Raw genomic sequence first — 13,213 nt, forward strand, 5'->3', positions numbered from 1 at the left:
AAGCCCAAAATTTCAAAGACAATTCCACCTATATTGGCTGTTTGTCAGTCACTTTCTTCTGTGTCCTGCAGAATGTTTAGCAAACTCTTTCATGTAGCAGGAACCCCAAAGGATTGTTTCACCTTTAGGCAAGTTCAGCAGTCATTTCTCTGTGGGTCCTGCATCTCCAGTTCATCAAGCAGTCCAGGCAAGAGCAGTTTCTTGTTCAAATGGCTAACCAACTCCATCAGGAGCTTCTTCAATGCCAATCTTCCTGTTGAAGTAACTGGTGCTGCCAGGAGCAGATATATCTCCTAGTCACCTGAAATACTTCTTTGTACACCTAGAAAACATAACTAGCATGACTATAAGTTTGACTATTATAGCTGAATCTCTATTTACCTATATTTCTTAATTATATATTACATTTTTAAATGAGTTGGACAAACCACACAATACCTTAATCAAGATCAGAAATACATATACATAGTATAAAACACAACCTTAAATTTCTATCAATAAACAAGATTCATACCAATGCAAATCTCTATAGCATATCCCCGTTCGAATGTAAACAAACATTTACAGACAATATTTGGAAATATGGATGTAGTTCTTCTCCAAACTGCTTCCTGCTGTTTATTGGGCAAAATATTTTTGGGGAGTGTTCACGGCAACCTTTTGGGTATTCTTGGTCCATCAAACCACATTAGCCTGGAATGAATTCACAAGTTCTCCTCCTCAGTGAAAACAAAAGAAGAACTTCTTTTCCAAAGTAACAAGTCCTTAGACCCAAATTTGGAAGTCATGATACTTTTAGAACATATATTTTGGTTTAGCGTAGAAGCCCACATAATGAAATGTCTCTCTGTATGCTCCTTCACAGTAAAAAAAAAAAAAAAATTCAAAGAGAACACAGTAATATACATAATTGAGATTCTCTGTGTATATTCAATTTTTATGTGGCTTATTATTTTTTACTCCATTATCTATGACTGTCTGTAGTATCTCTTTAAAGATTTCACCTTTACCTATATCTCTTTTCCTCTCTTTCTTAAGCCTACGTACATTTATCCAACACTGTGACCCATTTAGAGGTCTTGTATGTCTGAAACTGTCCTATTGTGTATCTGTAATTCTTTATTGTCCAGGAGTACTTCTTAAAATGCTAAGCCCTTCTTAAAACCTTAAGCTGCGGCATTACTACGGTATATATATATATATATATATATATATATATATATATATATGGTGCTGCTTGCTTGCTCCACACAGTCTGACTTGGTAGAAGTCAGTTCACCACTTCTGCAAGCCATGCACATTGTCCCACTCCAAGTATGCAGTGTGTCTAGGTCGAGCCATTAAGCAATTTATAGCACACTGCTTACAAACCCCATTGAAATGCTTGGCCTCCTGAAAAATAGCCAGAGGTCATGCTGGCAGGACAGCCCAGAAAGCCGGCATTTCAAAGCCATGGGCTCTTTTTTTTTTCTACTGCTAAATCAGGAAAACCTCTCTTAAAGGAGCAATAGCATGCTGCCAGCCAGCAAAACCCATGTGGGAAAATAAATGTGGCTAAACTTTGATTTTTAGTGTCTAGAATTCCTTTCCAAGCTCTCTAAGGTTTTATGTGGATCTTAGTTGGCAATGTTGGTAAAATATAAAATAATAGAAATGGGTTAACCAAAGATATAAGAGCTAGCTAGCAATATGCTTAAGTGATTGATCAAGTAGTGATTTAAATAATATAGTTTCTGAGTGATTATTTGGTGTTTTGGGCAGCTGGGAATGAATAAGTAGCCTCCTACTACAGATAAGTGGCCTCCTTGTACAGACTTTTGCCCAACATTTATAAATATTTGTTTATATTTAGAGGGGATATGCTATAGAGATTTGCATTGATATGAATTTTGGTTTGCTGATACAAATTTAAGGTCAACTTTGTTATATATTTCTATTCTTGATTAAGGTATTGTGTTTGTGCATCTCATTTAAGAACGTAATGTATAATTAAAAAATACAGGTTAATAGTCATTTATAATAGTCAAGCTTGTAGTCATGTTAATTAGGTTTTCTAGATATATAGATATATATTAGGGTTAGATAGGTATTCTTCAAATCTTTCAATGATGACAGAATATGGCATTTAAAATGTTTTATAAACTTTGGACTTTTTATGACAATGAGTCACATCTGCTCCTGGTAGCACCAGTCTCCTTCAAAAGGATAATGGACATTGAAGAGGCTCCTCATGGAGTTTGTTAGTCATTTGGGCAAGAAACTGCTCTTACTGGACTGCTTGATGTTATGCTGTATAAACTGAACATGCAGTACCCATAGAAAAATGACTGCTGAAGTTACCCAAAGAAGGTGAGACAGTCTTGAAAGAGTCTGCCAGACATTCTGCAGGACACAGAAGAAAGAAACTGATAGACTTTGCCATTACTAGACAGAACAGATCTTCAAATTTTCTGTCCTGGAAAAGTCTGCTGGATTCTATGGACCTGTAGACTGAAGATGAAGATGGGTGCCTGCAACATTACAGAAAAACTTTGGGTGACTCTCCAGATAGTGAGATATCTCCATCAATCTAGAGTTTTGGAAGTTGCTTACAAAGTACCTCCTGTTAACTTAAGTAATATTATATCCTTCTGGGGCCTTTGATGGAGTTGAAGAATAGATAGTATTATAGCTTTCTTTAGTTATGATAAAAGGTAAAGTAGATATAAATGTTGTAACTGTAATTCTTGCTTGATATCTATTTTGTTATATGTAATTTTACTATGTAAAAATTAAAACATTCCTTTTCATTTAGACAGAAAAGAGGAGACGATGTGGAGTTCCCCTCTGTATGCTGTGATTACCATTGATTAATAAAGAAACTTCTGTGGACCTGTAGTAGGGCAGAACAGAGCTAGGTGGGATAAACTAAACTGAATGCTGGGAGAAAGAAGGTGGAGTTAGAGAGGTGTCATAAAGCTGCCAGAGGAGAAGATATGAGCTGCTGGCTGGAACTTTGCTGGTAGGTCACAAGCCTCATGGTAAAATATAAAATAATAGAAATGGGTTGACCAAAGGTATAAGAGCTAGCTAGCAACACACTTAAGTGATTGTCCAAGCAGTGATTTAAATAATATAGTTTCTGAGTGATTATTTCATGATCTGGGCAGTCGGGAACAAACAAGCAGCCTCCTACTACAGGTAAGTGGCCTCCTACGACAGTGAGATCTGGCAGCAACAGCACCAGCAGGTTCTGGAGATCAATGAGACCCAGAAATCACAGGAGATTTAGTAAGCCTGAACTACTCAGCACAGGTCAGTCTTTTCCCAACAATCTGATTCCGATCAGTTAACAATTATCTATGGAGTGCTTGATCCCAGATCACCAGAAGAGAACACAACAGCATCTTTTGTTTAAACAGTGCCAGAAGTGAGGGATTGAAAGCAGATCACCTGAACCCTGATCAAAAGGAAGAACAAATGACAGCCTGGACAACTCGAACATGGTGAGACCCATTTTTCTCACAGACTTCACTTCTTATTAAAAGAGTTTTCTGTTCTTCCTGGGTGAAGACTTTTTTTTTGTTAGAGAGATATGATGATATAACTTTTTTTTTGATTTTTGGAGACAGGCTTTCTCTGTAGCTTAGAAGCCTGTCCTGGAACCCATTCTTGTAGATCAGGCTGGCCTTGAACTCACAGAGATCCACCTGCCTCTGCTTCCCAAGTGCTGGGATTAAAGGTATGTACCACCTACCACCCAGTCAACATATGACTTTCTTAATAATATTTCATAAGCAAGTTGTTATGATTTGAATATGGAATAGCTCCCAGTAGATAATATTTCCAATGCTTGTTATACAGTTTGTGGTACTATCTTGGGTAACTGTCTCAGATTTTTTTTTTAAAATGATGCAATAAAATAGCCTAAGGAAATGAAGGCGATCTTAGGCTGATGTGATAAAGGAACTTAAAGGAGAAAGGGTCTGTTTAACTCACAGTTAAAGTCTATACTTCATCATGACAAAGAAGTCACAGCAGTAGGAGATGAAACAACTACTCACATTGTGTCTGCAGTCTGGAGAGAGGACTGGCCATGCGAAAGCTACTTAGTGCTCAGCTCACTTTCCTTGCCTACTCCAGCCCGCAGTTTGGATGGGGTTTCCCATATCAATTGGTGAAGTCAACACAACCCCCAAGGGGCGTTTCCTGAAGCTCCTCTCCCAGGTGATTCTTGATTCTACCACATCCACAAAGGAAGCCAAGCTTTACAGAGGCTGTGCAGCCTGTAGGAGGTAGGAGCTGATTGTTGGAAATAAGTCTCGAGAGGCTGGTCTTTGGTTATAGACTGACCCTTGGTGTGGGCCTTGCGCTTTTTCCATGCTGTATTGTAAGGTGAGGAGACGCGCTGACATCCTGCTGCTGCTGTGCACACCATACTTGTCCAGCCAGGATGAACTGAATTCCTCCAAAGCAATAAACCAAAACAGACTGTGGTAGTCTGAACATAACTGGCCCTCATAATCTCATAGGGAGTGGTGCTATTAGGAGGTATGGCCTTGTTGGAGAAAGTAAGTCACTATGGGGTTGGACTTTGAGATTTCCTATGCTCAGGATACTGCCCAGAGTCTCAGTCAACTTCCTGCTGTCTTCTGGTCAAGATGTAACCAGCACCACGTGTGCCCACATGATGCCATGCTCCCCATTATGGTGGTAATGGACGGAACCTCTGAAATTGTAAGGAAAGCACTCCAATTAAGTGTTTCTTTTATAAGAGTTGTCAGGATCACGGTTTCTGTTCACAGCAATAAAAACCCTAGCTAAGGCACAAACCTTCCCTCCATTAAACTGTCCCATCAGGGGTCTGTCCCAGCACACTGATGGACTGCCCTGCAAGTCAGTGATGGCAGTGTGTGTTTGTGGGGGCGGGGGGGACGACGACGGACGTGACCATAGTGACAACATGACCTGTATATCTCCCTCGGATAGTTTTTGGAGTAACAACTGTTGAGCCCTACATCTAAAATGGATTTTGAGAATGAATTTAGTGACCACACTCCAAGATCAAACCCTTTTAGGAAGATGAACATGCATCCTGTGGAAACAGGCCTTCTGAGAAGTTGCTGCTTCTCCTAGCTTTCATCAAGTTTTATTGCCTTTCCAATTAACTATTTTAATCATATACAACTGAAGTCCCTCAGAGTAGCCTTTTGTCTGTGTTTTACAAGTCCTGGATGGCTGAATAGTGGTTGATTACAAGCCTCAGACAATAACAGTTACTGAATTATCACTTGGTGTTTTTAAACTCAATTTCTGCTAATTCCTTCTGTGAAGTATGAATGCTTGTAAATGAGTGTCCTCAAGGAGACACCATGAACATTGATTTGAAGCCATGACTGTCATGGGCACACTCCTTTTCTTTATCTTCCTTTCTGTATCTTTCTTTTGGGTGTTAGCCAGCGCCTTTGTAACTTGTATCTGGGACTGTGGCTCTTTTCTTTTCTCGATTTTCCTCTGCTTCTACCCCCATCCTCCATTGCAGCTGCTTATAAGTAACATGGCTAGCTTTCTTTCCCCTCTCCAATCTCCCTATTCCAGGCAGTTGACAATATTTATTTACAGTTTGACTGTCAGAAGTTTTATCTTTGAACTCTGATAAAATTCCTTGAGCTTTCTTCTAAGGTTTTTCTTAATTATTGTTTTTTATTAAAGCGTCAAATAACCCAAAGAAAGACCCAAGATTTCCCTAGAAACATGTATGTGGGCCTCATAATGTAATTTTGCAATAGACATTGAACTGAATGCTTCATCAGGGTCATCTCTATCACTCCAGTCAACAAGCCTCTGAGGCAAGGTCAGTCATTTATGCTTCAGAAAAGCATAAGGTGTGGGTAGGTCTAGGATGCAGGTAACAATACCAAAACTTTTTTATTAGTCATAGGGATAATATTACCTACCCTTTATGATAATTAATCAACATAGTGAGTGTTACTTAATCAACACACTTCTTTTGTTTTATTAAGGATCTTATTGTTGCCCAGGTTATCCCAGAGCTCATTATATAGCATAGGCTAACCTTGAACTTCTGATCCCCCGTATCTATCTTTCGAGGGTTTGGATTCCAGGCTTAGATTACAGATGTATACCAGCAGTTTATACTATACTGAGGATTGAACTCAAGGCTTCCTGCACATGAAGCAAACACTCTTTCCATTGAACTATATCCCAGATTTAATTAACATATTTTTCAAAATAAAACTGTTCACATTCTGTCTAGTGAGTCCCTCAACTCCTGTCTGAAATGAAGACATAATGCTTACCTAGACTACACAGGTTTTCCAAATTTAACACTTGTTTAAGCCTTCATTTAATTTCCAATTTCACATCTGCATGCATAATAGTTGGTAAAATCTAATACTTTTGTTATTTTCTTTTATAGTGAAAGTCTTTGAATTTTTGAGGCAGAAGCTCTCAAACTTAACTGGTCATTGAAGTCACAGGAACTTTAAATGATCTGATGCTGGGCTTCACCAAAGACTAATAAAAAAAAACCTCTACAGTTGAAAATACAGATTTGCATACTTATGTTCTGCTTATGCTATAGGTACTCATTTGGTTTGCCCTGTTTGTCTTTAATTTCTCACCATGGGATGGTAGTTTGGCCAGTTCCATGCTCATTTTCAAATGCTGCCTCCTGACCTACCTCTAACACAGAGATTGAAAATAAATATTCTCTCCCTCACGCTTCCTTGCAGCCAACGATATCATATAATAAGTTCTGGCCAAGGCGAGAGGGTGACTCTCTGTGGAGGACTTCTGAAAAGCTCACACACCCAGGTGTTTCTAGTAACTTCCATTCTGCAGGCCTCCATTTATCTGCATGCTTCCATGGACCCGGAATGAGAATGTGACTTATGCCAAAGGTCATTTAAGAAGCCAAGGGAGCACTCGGTCTCTTTTGATTGATGTTCCAACCTCTTTGGTTTCCTCACAAAGTCCTTGGAGTCTATGTCACAAGCATCCTGTGGGGAGGAAAGGACAAGAAATGCGAGAACTTGAAGATTTTCTTTGAAATTCTGTAGGAATGATTGGAAAAGATCATCCATTAAATGTTTGTTGCAAAGAATGTCCTTGTAGGATATGCAACAGTTATAAAGAGAAACCTAAAGGCTAATAGGTAGTATATACTTGCAATGCAGAAAATTGAATTCTGACTCTAAATATTTATATTGTGTATGCAATGTACTTAACAACTTTAAAAAATCTTTGTTGTTGTTGTGTATGTGTGTGTTTGTGAGTACAGATGCACACACACTGAGGTGCACATGTGGAGGTCAGAGAACAGCTTTAGAAAGTGAGTTCACTCCTTGGAGGAATCTAGAACTTCTGACTCTTACTGAGTCATATGGTTGATATTTGCCAACATTTCAGAGTTTAATGAAGACACAAAAGCACTGCCAAAGTTTTCACAAACACCTCTTTGTGCTCAGCTACTGTATCAAGAAAGGACTATGTACTAGGACACAAAAGACGAACCATTCCTCTAAAAACCAGAGTCTTACCCAAGAATGACCATGGGGCTGTTATTCCTTTCATGTCTGTAGGTAACAACCCATTGAATGGAACTGCAAAGTAACTGTCTCTCCTGTGTGCACAGGCTTTCCACGGAAATGGAAAATCAAACCTGTAAAGTTGATTATAGGACAATGAAAAGAAAGAAAATCCAAACCTACAAAGCAAAGATTTAAGTTGGTGCTACTTTCTAATAATTGAGATATTGGGGGTTACTCAGTGCACATACCAGCATTGTTAAAATGACTTAACAGTCAAATAGTTGAACGTAAAATATTACCAATGTGGGTGTCGTCATTGATCTTTCCTGGGTCCCACTGCTAAAGAATGGAGCTGTAAGATGATTTCAACAAACAATCCCTGACAGAAAGCCATAGGCAACAAGGCATAGGGACAGGCAACTGACAAATGCAGTACGGGGCCATTAAAGCATATGATGAATTTGCCAGGAAAGTATATATTTGTGCAAGAGGTGAGCTCATATCGCCCATAAATTTGTCAGCTTTGACACAGTGTTCTCTGCTTGGCATGAGTAATGCCTTGCTATTTGCTGCCTTTGTCTGGCAAAAGCTCTATCAGTCACTCCAGGGTTATTTACAAAGAAACATGTCTATCAGTTACAAGGACATGACTTTGCTGTTAAAGATAACAAAAGAGGAAATCAAGCAATGGCCTCTCAGCAAGGGAGGCATCTTCTCCAGACAAGCTCTGGACTGGAATGAATCAGACGAACAGCAATTGACCAGGTTGGCCCTGTGCCTAGCATGACCAGCCTTAGTGCATTTATCCACACTGATTAGATTAGGAATTATTAATAGCGGACTACAGAGTAGAGCAAAGGGTCATTTAGAGTTTAATTCTGTTCTCAGATAACTTCATTTAGGCTGATGGGATTGTTATTGTAGGAGTTTTATATGTTTATAGGAAACAATATACTCCATAATGAAGTCCTGCCTCCTTCTGCAAGGTCAGGAAAGCTATTGTGTTGCTAGATTGAAGTCTTCACAATTGTGTTAATTAAGTAACAGTGATTGGACTTGGTCTACTCTTGAAACAAATTTAAGGTCCTAAAAGCTGTTGAGAATGTATTCTTTCAACACAAATATATGGTAACACAAGTGAGAGCAGAGAGAAGCCTGTGACGTGGGAAAGAGAGAAGCTGGTGCAAAGCTTCTACTTAAGGAAGGCAGGAACCTGGTTGGCAGATGTAACTTCTCGGCACCTAAGTCCAAATGACTTGTCAGGTTAGGGTTAAATTTAATCGTTTCCTGTTGAGTGATGAATCTAAACTACAAGGCTACGGGGTTCACTCTGGTGGCTCGTCATTTCTTCTCAGTGACTTATCTCCCAAGGCCGAGCTCAAGCCGGATGGTCAGTGCAAAGTAAGAAACACATCCTTTTGCAATAAAGATCTGAGGCTTTGATCTTTCCTAACAGATCAAGGACGTTAGTGGTGGGGAGCTTAGCTCTCTCCTACACTGATTTCACTCCCTTACACTGCCCTGTGAGTTGGATGTGGAAATGTGTGCCAGAGAGTGGCGTTGCTGTCTGTCTGCATTCAAGGAAGGCAGTCTGTTATCTGATTGTGTGGAAAATCACAGCAGACTTTGGGCTCCTGTCTAAGCTTCTATGGCTCTCCACTTTGTCCATATGCAGGGACACCTCATGAGAGGAAATTCTGATGGAAAATTTGGTGCTTAGTGATCTTTCTAATTCTTCTCCAACTTTCCTCAATGAAGAACACAACACTGAGACAGAATATGCTTTCTCCAATAGAAAGACTATTGAATGAAGATACCTTCATTAACACAAGCTTTTAAAATAGCCTTCAATCCCACTAGCAAGTCCTAAATAGTAGTGTTTTTTTTTTCTCTAAGGGAAATTTACAATGTTTGAAGATGTGTTTGTCACACTAATTGGGGTTTCAGGTGGTGTGTAGTGGATAGAGACCAGGAATGCTCCTAGATTACTTATAGGATATATGACAGACCTTCCCCACCACCACAGAGTTATCCTGTCTAAAATGGCAATAGTGTAAAATATCAACGGTGCACTGCTTTGAAGCACCTTCAATCAGTGATGCTAGCTGTTTGCAGAGGTTACTTTTTTCACAAAATGGGGCACCAGACAGCTTCTATATACAAAATAATGTATTATGGCAGTGTAAATCAGAAACCATATTAGAATTTGAAAAACAAAATATATCTTATAAGGGGTGCTCATTCCTGTGAAATATCTGGAGACAGAAAGTTTTCCTTTCTGTTCTCAGATGTGCCACATCTTCGTGGAGTGGCGTTATCAAGACTGCAAAGCATGTATGAAATATGCACGAGATGACATATCGGGAAAGAGGCTGAACTGACTTTTCCAGTAGCTAAATGCAATCAGGCCAATGACTAAACATGAGCCTGGGGAGGTTTGGCCACCATTTCTGGCCAGATACTGAGACTAAGACACTTGACCTCAGTCGTTGGCCATTCCCTATTCTTCACCCACCCGGAAGGCTGAGACAGCATTTGCCCTATTGTGTGCTCTCCTAACCCCTTCCTTTATGACTTAAGTTTAAGTCCTTGTAATTTTATATCTCGGTTGTTATCATACGGTGTAGGCTGATGTTTCCGGAATGTTATATATACACACAATATGTACACAGGGACACATACTGTAAAATGCTGACTTTCTCTTTGTTTAAACCATGACTTTATTCCCATTCCTTGTCACAGATTCTTCAGTGATTTCCCATTGTTTCTCAAGATCACGTACTTAGTGAGACGAACAAGACCGACTCTGGTCTTATCAGGAATACTTTCCCCTGTTTGTCCCAGTGCTTGCTGAAGCTGTATCTTTACCATCTCCATTACATTCATGTACTAACAGTCATCTTCATGATGGCATATACTAGGCTACAACCTGATAGCACAGCCCTCTGCACAGTGGCATATATTAGGCTGTAGGCTGGTGGTACAAAAGTGAGGTTATTTGGAGCATTTCAATCTACTGTTGTCAGTGATTCTAAACATAATGGGTTCTGTTTGCCTCCCAAGCCTAAATGAGTTTCTCAGACTTGGACCTGGATTTGAAATAATAGTATCTGTATTGCTCCATTGTTATATGGTGCTGGGATATTTATTTTATTTTGTTAGTTTGTTTGCTTTGTTTAGTTTCTTTTGTAGGCTGGGACATTGCTGCAATATGAGGCATTACAGCCATGGATGCACCAAAGTATTATTTTGAGACTGAGGAGATGGCTCAGTTGGTAAAGTTTACACCAAGCAAGAATAAGGACTTATGTTCAGATCACAAATATATTGATACAGTCCTATAACCAAAGAATTATGGGAGAAAGGGGATACAGTTAAGCAGATCCCTGAGACTCATTGACTAGTCAGTCTGTCTAACCCAATTGATAAGCCTCAGAATAAATAAGATATTTGGTTTCAAAACTAAAGGTAGAGATAGGGTAAAAACAACTGATAATTACCTCCAACCAGTGCACACATGCACATTTATGTTATAGTCGTTTGAATGCAATTGCACCTCATAAGCTCATAGCACTATTAGGGGGTGTGGCTTTGTTGGAGTAGGTATGGCCTTGTTGTAGGAAGAGTGTCACTGTGGAGGTGGGCTCTGAGGTATCCTATGCTCAAGCTACACTTAGTGTAAACACAGACTCCTTCTGCTGCCTCCAGGTCAAGATGTCGAACTCTCAGCTCCTGCTCCAGCACCATGCTTGCCTGCATGCCACCCGCTATGATGATGGTGGACGAAATCTCTAAAGCTCCAAGCCAACCCCATTAAATGTTCTCTTTTATAAGAGTTGTTCTGGTCATGGTGTCTCTTCACAGCCATAGAAACCATAATTAAGACATATGTGTATGCTCCTAACAAATGCATCACATCACACTTACACAACATAATACACACTCATACACACACATGTACAAAAATATCATTTCATTTTTTTTCTTCTAAGTTCAACATATATAGAGTGAACGTTGGCTAGTTGCTGTTTGTGGCATAACTTTTATCTTGTCTCTCCTATAAAAGTTGCTTCCTGTTATCTTTTCTGTAACTTTCCAGAGACTCATCCTAGCACCTGTACACAGCTTTCACTTTGGTATTTCCAAGTTTCAACTACGATAAATTTTTCAAATAGACGGAGTCATCAATGTGGTTTTTATCCTAAAGCGTGCTTGCTCACTATCAAGAATTGATTCCTTGTTAATCTGTGCATTTGCTGATGTGTTTTCCTCTCAGTCAAAATAATTACCTTTTAAAAGAATGTGAGAGCTCCATGTACTGCAGCATCTGGAGAAAATGAGAACTTATAGGGAGGCAGATTATCCTGTTAAATGAATCGGGAACCGTGGGGCTGGGATAGGACGCGCGATCTTAACATTCCTTAAGAGAATTTGGATGTGATAATAAATGTGAGAACCGCTGAGTGTTAACGCCATGGATTCTGGACAGACTGCCTGAATCCAAACATGCATGTATCGAGATTTTTGTTTCTTCCACGCTTAGTCTCCTCATCCATGGGTGGGATAATAGTACCTCCCTATGTGAGTAATGGGCAGTGGAAATTGAAGGAACACATAGGAAACACTTAGCAAGACGCAACACTTGCTGTGTATTTTAAAGTTTTAGCTCTTGTTCAAATTGTGCCCATCGTCTAGGCTTAGGGCAAGTCTTTTTGGTGCTTTTCTTTCTGGCCTTGGCTATGCTGGCCTGCCCCTTCTCTTTAACATCCCTACTACCTTACTTTTTTTCTTTCTATTCAAATATACAAATACTTTTGTAACCAAATATCAAGGTTATCACCTGCAAAGTTTTTTTTTTAACTCTAAAACTAACAATGAACAGACTTAGATTTGGTTTCTATTTTAGCAACAATCGAACTTCTTGAAGCCTACCTGATTTTCTTTTGCAGCCTTGGGAGTGTGAACCAATACTCATTCTTGGGGCTGGTATGGCTGATATGAGGATGGATGGGGGATATGTTTTTGCCCTGTCTTCGGTGATGGATCAGTCTTGTTTGTTCTAGATGCTTCTGGACTTGTTATCCTGTGTGATTTCTAACTGGTGCCAGGTTTTGACAAACGATAGCATCAAGTCATGGGCCTACCTATTTTCCCTGAGAGTTTGGATGTAATGATTTTAAGGATGGCCTCAAAGCTCATGAGTCTTGCCAGTAGGAGTGTAGCACAGGAGTCCTCGCCAGCCAATCAGATGTCTCCTTGGAAAATGGTTGAAGTGGGGAAAAGCAAGATGAATGGACATGTGTGTGTCATATTCTTTGAGAATTGAATAGAGAATTTATGGTGTTCCCTGACTTGACATACTTCACACTTGTCATGTTGGCACATTGAATTATACTCTCCTGCCCACGGGGCTTTTGATGATGTTTCAGAAACAGGTAATGGATGTCTCTGTGCTGTATTCTTATATTTGCAGTAGAAGATCTAATACAAAAAGCAATGGCATAATGGACTTCACCTGAGTCGACCAGACACAAAAGCCTATCTCTGTTCTCTGTGCCCTCATTGGTCCATGTCCTTACCTAGACACAGTGCCATTCTCTGGCTGAAGATGCTCCACCTGAAATAACAGTGTAACACCAAATCTATGCTGTTTCTATATGTGCAATTTAGCATGGGGAACA

Source organism: Myodes glareolus, chromosome 8 (genome assembly GCF_982192425.1).
Source record: "Myodes glareolus chromosome 8, mMyoGla1.1, whole genome shotgun sequence".
NCBI classification, from domain to species: Eukaryota; Metazoa; Chordata; class Mammalia; order Rodentia; family Cricetidae; genus Myodes; species Myodes glareolus.